Below are 9,370 nucleotides of genomic sequence, written 5' to 3'. Positions count from 1 at the left end.
AACTGTTATATTTATGGTGAAGCAACAAGCTCTTAATTAACATCTTGTCAGTACTTGTAAATCATTTTTGGGTGAAAATATCTAGCTTAAAAATTTACTATTTCCTAAAGGCTGAATGCAAGAGTTGATTCAGTTTTCAGTGCCTTAGATTATGCTATATCTCTGGAAACAGGAGAGGGCGCTGTTGCACTGTACCTCAGTAATAAGGATTCCTCATTCGACGAATCATTTCATCACAAGTTAACAGGTAAGGTGACCGTTACAAAAGTAAAATATTACTGACATTGACTAATGGTAAACTTGAACTGTTGCTAAAAATAAGGTATAAAATAAACATAAGCATGTTTATTAGAAGTTGCATACTCAGTTTTTACTGTAAGAACTCCATAAGTATAATACTATTTATTAAATAATTTATAGACCTTTGTGACCTTAGTTACATTTTCACAATGATTTTATTTGCTAATGTTCAAAGCCACAGTTCAAGGGTATATGACAAGTTTTGTTTCCTAATAGTTATGGTGCAAGATCAAGCTGCTAAGCAACTAAAAACAACCAAGTTTTTTAAAAGCCAAGGATGCAAATAATCAGCACATAAAACCCCAAACAAAAAATAACCAGACATTTAAAGACAGAAAAAGGGACTTCAAAGTACCTTGCAATTATTGATAGATTACCAAAAACTGTCATCATCAAATGAACAGTTTTCATCTTTGAGAGACAAGACAGAGTAAACCTTCACTCTTGTTTTTATCTTGTGTTCCACAGATAAGACAAAGCACAGAAAGCATACAGAGCTGGCATACTAAGGGTAAATGAAAACTACAGAATATCTGTGATTGTCCTGTTGATCTACATTAGATTTAAATGTTTGTATTGATGCTAAAACTAAACTTTATCATTAGTAATTGTAATGAAATAATGCCTTTGAGCGTGGAGTATTTACATTGTATCCAGGTAATGGGTTTCTGGCTGGTCAGTTCTGGAGGATGATGATGATGAGGAAGTATAAAAGTACTTTTAAAATAATTTACACACTACAATTTGAAAATATCTTTGCTGTAGGTGATGGAAACGATGCTAGGTGGATTTTAATTCTCTTCTAGGCTCACACTGAAATGAACCTCAGCTGTTGATCACTTCAAAGTCCTCAGCCTTAGCCAAGCCATCAGTGGGCCATTTTACAAGCACTTAATCTGTCAGGTTGTAGCACACAAAAAAATTAAAAAAAACTATTTACTTATTTCAACATCATTACCTGGAATTACCCGGATAGTGAGCAGCAAAATACACAACAAATATATAGGCTGCGCTTTAGAAATATGTAACAATAAGCCTGCAGATGTCTCTAAAAACCTGAAAGCATTTCCCTCTTAAAATTTGATACTATATTTAATTATTGAGGATTCTGTTAGTTTATTCCCCTAGCGCTTATTAAGCTTTGAAGATTCATTCAATAAATGTGAGCTGGTCTCTTGACATGTGGGTGGTACTGCCACTGTATAATAATAAATTGACATGTAGACAATGTAACGTTTTCCCAAACACGATACCCAAATCTACATTAGTACGTCTTCCCTCGCTGCCTCTGCCCAGGCTTTGAGTACATGCATTATGGAGTTAAACAACTGGTTACAGGGTTACAGAACAACTTCCTCGAGCTAAATGCAGAAAAGACCGAAGTTTTAATAGTTGGAACAAAAACATCACTTTCTCGTGTATCAAATTTCTCAGTTCATATTGATGGTGTTGATATTAAGCCAGGTCCGTTCCATTAAGAACCTTGGCTGCCTCCTAGATTCGAGTCTGTCTCTTGACTCTCATGTTAATCTAGTCAATAAAACTGCGTTTTATCATCTGCAGAATATTGCATGCTTGTGTCCCATGCTTAGTGACAGTAATGCTAAATGTTGGTGAATGCTTTCATTTTTTCACGTATTGATTATTGCAATTCACTGTTCTTTGGACTTCCAGTCAAACTGTTAAACTGTCTTCAATACATCCAGAATTCTGCAGCTAGGGTCCTTACCTCCACCAAGCGTAAAGCTCATATCACACCTCTTCTCCAGCAGATGCATTGGCTTCTTCTCACCTTCAAGGCTCTACATGGTCTGGCATCTTCATATCTCTCTGGACTAATTTCTTTGTATTGTCCATCCTGCTGTCTCTGCTTCTTAACCTCTGGTCTCCTTACTGCCCCGTCAACTAAATGTTCTATCCTGGGTGGCAGATCTTTCAGTGCTGCTGCCCCTAAACTGGGTGGCACGGTGGCTCAGCAGGTAGTGTCGCAGTCACACCGCTCCGGGTGACTGTCTGTGAGGAGTTCTCCCCGTGTCTGTGTTGGTTTCCTCCGGATGCTCTGGTTTCCTCCCACAATAGGTAGGTGGATTGGCGACTCAAGAGTGAATGTGTGTGTGTCTGTGTTGCCCTGTGAAGGACTGGCGTCCCCTCCAGGGTGTATTCCTGCCTTGCGCTCAATGATTCCAGGTAGGCTCTGGACCCACTGTGACCCTGAACTGGATAAGCGGTTACAGATAATGGATAAATGAATGCCCCTAAACTTTGGAACTCTCTTCCTCCTCTTCTTCACAACTGTTCAACTTTATCTTCCTTCAAATCATTGCTAAAAACATTTCTTTTTTCCACATTCTACTCCCAGTAACTTATTTCTTTGGGATTTTTTTCTTCCCTTTTCCCTTTACATAAATTGTCCTTGGGTTTGGGAAAGGCGCTACATAAGTTGAATTTATTATTATAAATTGAGCAATAACCATTTAGAAAAAACACTAGCATTCACCAGGGATTAACAGGCACTGGACTGTTCTGATTGTTTGAAATCTTACAGATGGTAATGACTTTTTTTCTGTGGAACTATAAGAGCTGATAAAGATGGTGAATGTATCTAACTGTGCAGCCCAGATGGCAGAAGGGAGTAGTTTTACAAGCTTGGAGAACAAAACACACCTTTTAGGTGACTAACATCTACAGGCCTTGCCAATGCCTGTCTACTGCACCAGCCTTGACCATGACCTGATCTTCTCTTCTGGGTAGAAAAGGATATGCTGCATTTTTGTAATATCTGGACTAAATGATTAATGTTAAGATGCGGCACTGGAGGGATGAATGAAAAACTAACATCTATTGCATTATATTATTTATTTGTTAAAAGCATGGTGGTTTTAATTGCTTTTGCCATGAGAACTCCACTCCCACGTCACAGAGTGTACTGGCAGAGAATGCAAAGCATGACACAACAATAAATCCTCCTGCTTTTAACAGGAAACTAGCAATTCTCAGAGGACCCTGGGTCTGCTCCACAAACTAACTCTCCCTCTCCTTCATTTTATCTCTTCTCTCTCTCTCTTTCTTTCTTGTCAAGCCACAATGTCAAGCTTCATCTCTGGAGATTAAAGTCTTGATTAAGCAGATGGTTATAACCTTTAATGTTTGTCAGGCCTTTAATGACACACTTGGGCCAGATTATGATGTTCATGTTGGTTTGGTCAGAGCATCTCAGAAACAGCTGGTCTTGATTGGGTGCTTCTGGTAAGCAGTGGTTTGTACATACCAAAAGTGCTTCAAGGAATAACTACTGAAGAACCAGCAACAGGGTCATATGGGCACAAACCTCAGTGATGTGTGAGGGGAGCGAAGGCTAGACCTTGTGGTCCAGTTCCACAGAAGAGTTACTGTAACACAAACTGGGATCGCTCAGATCCTGTATAAATATTAAAATGTGAAACAGTAAATGGAAAAATGAGAACTGCTAAGCATTTATAACAAATGTTCGAACATCACAACTAACATAATTGAAAAAGAAGTGAGAAAAATTAATAAACCAACTGGCAGGATGTGATCTCTCTTTTTCTCTATAATATATTGCACTGCAACAGAGCTTCTTGAGGAAGACATAAAACGACATTACTGCTACCCAGACACATGAATGCATCAATTGGTTTTCTCATGAAGTTTTATAACCCCATGAAGAAGAATTGTGTCCTTTTGATTCCAGTACAAAATCATTTTTATGTTGTTTTCTTTCTATCTTCGCATGTGTTTTTATATCTAATGTTCACCCGGGAATACAGTTGTGTTAAAGGTTTGATTACATAAAATTACATAAAAACTAAATTTATATAATCTGTAGGAACAAATGTTTTAAATTTCTTGTGGTCATCACTGTTGACAAGTTGCTGACATTAATCAATCAATAAAAACCTAGATCATCATAATTCATTAGATTTAGCACATGGAAACTAGTCATGCCGCCACCGCGTTGAGGAGACCAGATAGATAGATGTATCTTCAGTTTTACCTATTAGACCGGATGTGGTCTTTCCTCTCTTCCCCCATCAAACACCCCCTGAGCCAGAAACAACTGGCAGTGAAAAAGAAGAACTAAAATTTTCCACAGAAGTGTTTTTTGTGCAGTAATAAGCAGAATGGGACAAATCATTACTATAAACAAATACAAGAATGACTCTTAACAGAGGCATCCCCCAATGAAGCAAAAACTCTGGAGCATTATATTCTTAGAAATAATTAAGCTCACTAGGATTCTTTGACGCAATGCCTTGAATTAGTATCTCCATTTTCTTTTCAGAGACATGCTCCATAAACAAGTTCAGCCAATCTGCACAAGCACAAGATCATCCTCTCTCCCATCTGCTGTTCCCCACTACCCATGGAATCAGAAGTTCTGCAAGACTATGGTACGAGTGTATTTTGCATATAAGAATAAGCGTTACCGCAGGCAGTATATTTGGTTAAAATGTTTTAGACTCTCACCTGATTTACTATCTAGGTATATATAATAGCGGATGACAAAGTGACACACGGAATATGTGAGTGGTCATTGTAAATGTTTTGGCTCTCCAAACTGGATTCCCTGTCATGGTGACTCCACAAAGACCTTGTTCATTAGTTAAATGAGTTTAATCACATTGCATGAATCAAAGCCAATAAGTGTGCAGTCTTGTTTGTTATGTCATTAGGAACATGTATAAGATAGTTTTAGGAACTGTCACACAAGCATTACAAAATGTTCAGAGATGAAAACCCAGCTGGTCAGCAGGCAGCTTTGTCAAAGTTAGAAAGGAATACTGTTGTTGTTAAGAGGATGATTGTAGCATGTGCTCTACAATTCTTTGAGGAAGTACTTGACAGTTTTTTGGCTACTGGCACTTTCTCTTGCATTTGTTGTCAGGTCAACCATTTAATACATGTTATAATTTAACTGGTAGAGATAGATAGTAGCCAGATATTATAGTTTGCATTTAATAATGTATCTGATTTTATGTATATTAGGTTGGTACAAGCATCTGGGCTTTAAATTTGGTCTTGTTTTTAGATTAACCACCTTTTTTCAAGAGCACATGAAGAGAACACTAGAGCCTAACAAAGCTTGGGTTCTCTGATGGTCATTCTAAGTTGTTCTGCTGCAGTTATATAAGTTACTTAGTAAGAAAATATTAAAAAAAAAAACTTTCACTAAACAGTACTACTTCTACTTGAGTGTGAGTGCAGACATCTCTTTACTGGAAAAATCTAAAGACAGCTACAAAACTAGAGACACTGATTTGATACATAATATTTGTACTGGGCCTGTATCAGTTGAAAATAATTGCAGGTATATTCCATCTGAAATGGCTCACTCACATTGTGTTATAATAATGTAAGATGCATAATTTTCCTGCCTGACTGTACAACCCCATTTAGAGAAAAGTTGGAACATTAAATCATTAAAAGTTTTAGAAAATCTGGAGAAATCCCTATATACAAGGGACAATCCTCAAAACCAGTACTAACTGGCTGTGGTCTTCGGCACTCAAAGCAAAATATTATCCTAATACACTTAGTAGCCATAATATTATGATCACTTCCTTGTTTCTGCACTCACTCTTCATTGCTGTGCATACTATGCTTGCCCCTTTCAAACTGTTCTTCAGTGGTCAAGACCCCTACAGAACCACCACAGAACAGAAGTAATTTTGCATGGTAGATCAATCATAGTGTTGCAGTGACACTGACATGGTGGTGGGTTAATATGTATTAAATTGATATGAGTGGATCAGACAAAGCAGTGCTGCTTGAGGTTTTAAAACAGTGTCCCCTCACTGTCCACTCTGTTAGACACACCTACCTTGATACACCTTGTTGATGTAAAGTCAGAGACAGTGGCTCATCTGCTGTTTCATGAGTGCTCAATGTTCCTTGCCCACAGGACACTATTTTCTGTATAATTTTCGTTGCTGAACTATTCTTAGCAGTGACCCTGAGTGGTTTTAAACACAACACACACCAAACATGATCTACTGCTCTGTGGTAGTCCTCTGGGGGTCTTGACCATTGAAGAACAGTTGCTGTTACATGGTATGAAGTTCTTACATGGTATGAAATTTACTTACATTCTCTTGTTTGAGATTTGGACACACCCAAAAAAAAAAGAAGAAAAGTTTAACTTTCACCATGAATATTGCCAAGGCAAAGGATTATCAGTTGTGACCAAGTGCTGAATTCTTTTCTGGACTTCAATAACTCAGGCCTTTGGTGTCTTTGCTGGGTGTAATCTTCACTGTTCCTGATAGCCGTCTCAGTTCTCCTCTCAACCCAGAGTCTTCTGAAGCCTCTGCAATGATTACATCTTATACGATATATAACATCCAGTAGCACGGTTTCCGTGGTTAGGGAGTTGGTGGTAATCACCATTGCCATATTGGCTGAACTTTAAAAGCCCAAACTCTGGGAGATGCACAGGTAACGAGAGCAATCATCCCAGCAGGCAGGTGCCTGCTTATTGGACGTCTTCAATGCAGGAGAGGAGAAAGAGGCTGAGAAGTAGCCAGCAGCTCATCTCGGCAGCTGTGTTAAGCTTGGCTCTCCTGCGGTGCACGCTCTGCCCAGCCACATTTACCGAGTCATTACAGAGCATCTTTAGCCCATGAGAGGTGCACAATTTGCAGCCATTCACCTCCTCAAATCATCACCAAGGTGCTTGGAACTAGGGCTTTGGAGAAGCCAACACCACTGTACCTTGTCCCTTTGGTTAATTTAGCTGTTTATCCATTTAACCATTTGCACTCTTAAGAGTGTCTTTTTGTTCTTGGTTTCCAAATTACAAGGCAATTTACAGTTTGGCACAACAATAAAAAAAATAAAAAACAAAGGTCAGGTGTTCAACAAAAGTGAACATCATTGGAATTACATTGTTCTGGGTAGGACAAGACAGACTTGAATGAATCTGAAGAATAAGATTAGATTTTATAGGTTTTATAGGTTGTACATAAACTACCATCATCCTTTACAAACTATAAACATACTTCTAAACTCTATGAATTCATGGATAGCTTTTTAGGTCGTTCTGTTCATTTAAAACATTAATGGCATCCACAGTTTATGCTCTTTTGATTTTCTTTACTGTGACATTTTTTTTTTGTTAATCTTGCTAATTGCTTCTAAAACAGCTGAACAATCGCACACATACTTCATCAGGCTATATATCCCATATCTCAGTGTGTTACACTCATATACCTCCACAACGTTTGGAAAAAAATCTTTTTAAAAACTTTTTTAAAGGCATAAAGGCCATACATTGTGGTCATTGTGCTGAGGTATGGTGATTATTATCTCATGTACAGCTGCTCTAAAGGGCCCCTGTGTGTTTAATGCATTTCTGTGGAGATTTTACAAAGTGTATTCTAATTATGAGGGGTGTCTAAACTCTTGGATAAAATAATTGTTTTGCAAGATCAACAAGATGGAGTTATGTGGCCAGTTTCTTTAGCAGATTTAGTATTAATAGTTATTCATTTTTGTGTTTAGAAATGGTGCTGTTCAATATTAATGTGAAATTATGGTGGTGTTCTGTGCTCTTTATAAATTGTTACATTTAGTTTATTTGACTGAAATATGTACATCTTGAATAAATAAAAATGTGGTATATAGTTCACAATTTGTAAGAACCAACTCATTAAGTATTTCTCACAAAATATAACGAGTTTAATCTACAAGGATTTTTAGCGCCTTGATTCCTTTTTCCAGTGTGGCATTCAATAGGGCAGTTTGTTAAAGCTCAGTGAAATATATCAGCCTTAAAGTACAAAACAGTATTTATAAAAGTGAATGCTTTTTTACAGACTGAAAAGAGTAAGGAGTGGAAATCTGGATGTGGCCATCCTCTGTAGATATATAGAGGTACAATACCTGTAAAAAGAGAGAAACTGGTTAAATGAATGTACACTTGTACAATTGAGGAATAATGATGACATCATGAATGTAATGTGAATGTTGAACTGTGAATATTTAGAATTTGTCATGCATTGTGTCCATGTTCTGTTGTTTTACTTGCTTTAGAAATGGTATTTTCAAGTGGAGGAGTTACCTGTATATAAGTGGCACTGCATCACGTGTAAAGGAGAACTTTCTGATTCTCTGTCAAGGTGTGAAGACTGCTTTGTGCTGTATGTGCTCTTGTACACAAGGTAGTGGGAAGAGAAGTGTTAAACAGTTTTTGTGATGTCTTTGTAATTTCGCAGTCACTGATCTTTGTTTTTTTTTTGTTTGTTTGTTTGTCCTGAGTGCGCTTCTGTAAATATGTAAATATCCAAACTCTTGGTGTGTAAATAAAGGTGAAGGGAAAAAGGATTTCTTGTGTCACCCAGCTTTTTATCCAGGCCTCCAGATCAGTTGCACAACACTATCCAAGTTTATTCCATCTCACTTTTTGTTATAGTGGTTTTGAACCATGTTTTATCACAATGCAATACACATGACATCAATTAATTTTCATTGTAGTACCTGCACTATCAACAGCTGGTGCTCAAACCAACAGAAATAGCAAAAACTGTGACAGCAATGCTGTCTGTTGTGCCACCTGGCAGTCAGCTATCCTTGCCACCAGAAATTTCTGAAAGTAATGAGTTTCCCATAATTCTTTTGACTTGTCACATATGGACACTTTTGAGTAGCTAATCCGCCTAACAACATGTGTTTTTATTTTGGAGGAAACCCATGCAAACACACCAAACTCCTCACAAACAGTCACCTGAACAGGGTTTGAACCCACCACCCCAGGACCCTGGAGCCGGTGGTCATTTAATTAAGGTTATTATGTTTTAAGGTGGTAGTCTAAAAGTTTGTTGGCAATGTTTTAAGGATTATTTGAAGTGGTCATTTATTAAAGGCAGAGGTCTAAATATGTTTTTTTTTAATGTGGAATTTTTTAAAGGTCGCTTTTAAAATATACTGGTAGTATTTTAAGGGTAGTATTGGATTGATTTTTCTACAGATTTAACCATATAGCTATTAAGCCATGTACAAGCTGACGTTGCAACGATGTTAGCAATGTGACAAGCCAAACTCAAAGTTTGTT

This window comes from Hoplias malabaricus, chromosome 7 (assembly GCF_029633855.1).
Source record: "Hoplias malabaricus isolate fHopMal1 chromosome 7, fHopMal1.hap1, whole genome shotgun sequence".
NCBI lineage: Eukaryota > Metazoa > Chordata > Actinopteri > Characiformes > Erythrinidae > Hoplias > Hoplias malabaricus.
This window is presented reverse-complemented; position numbering follows the sequence as displayed.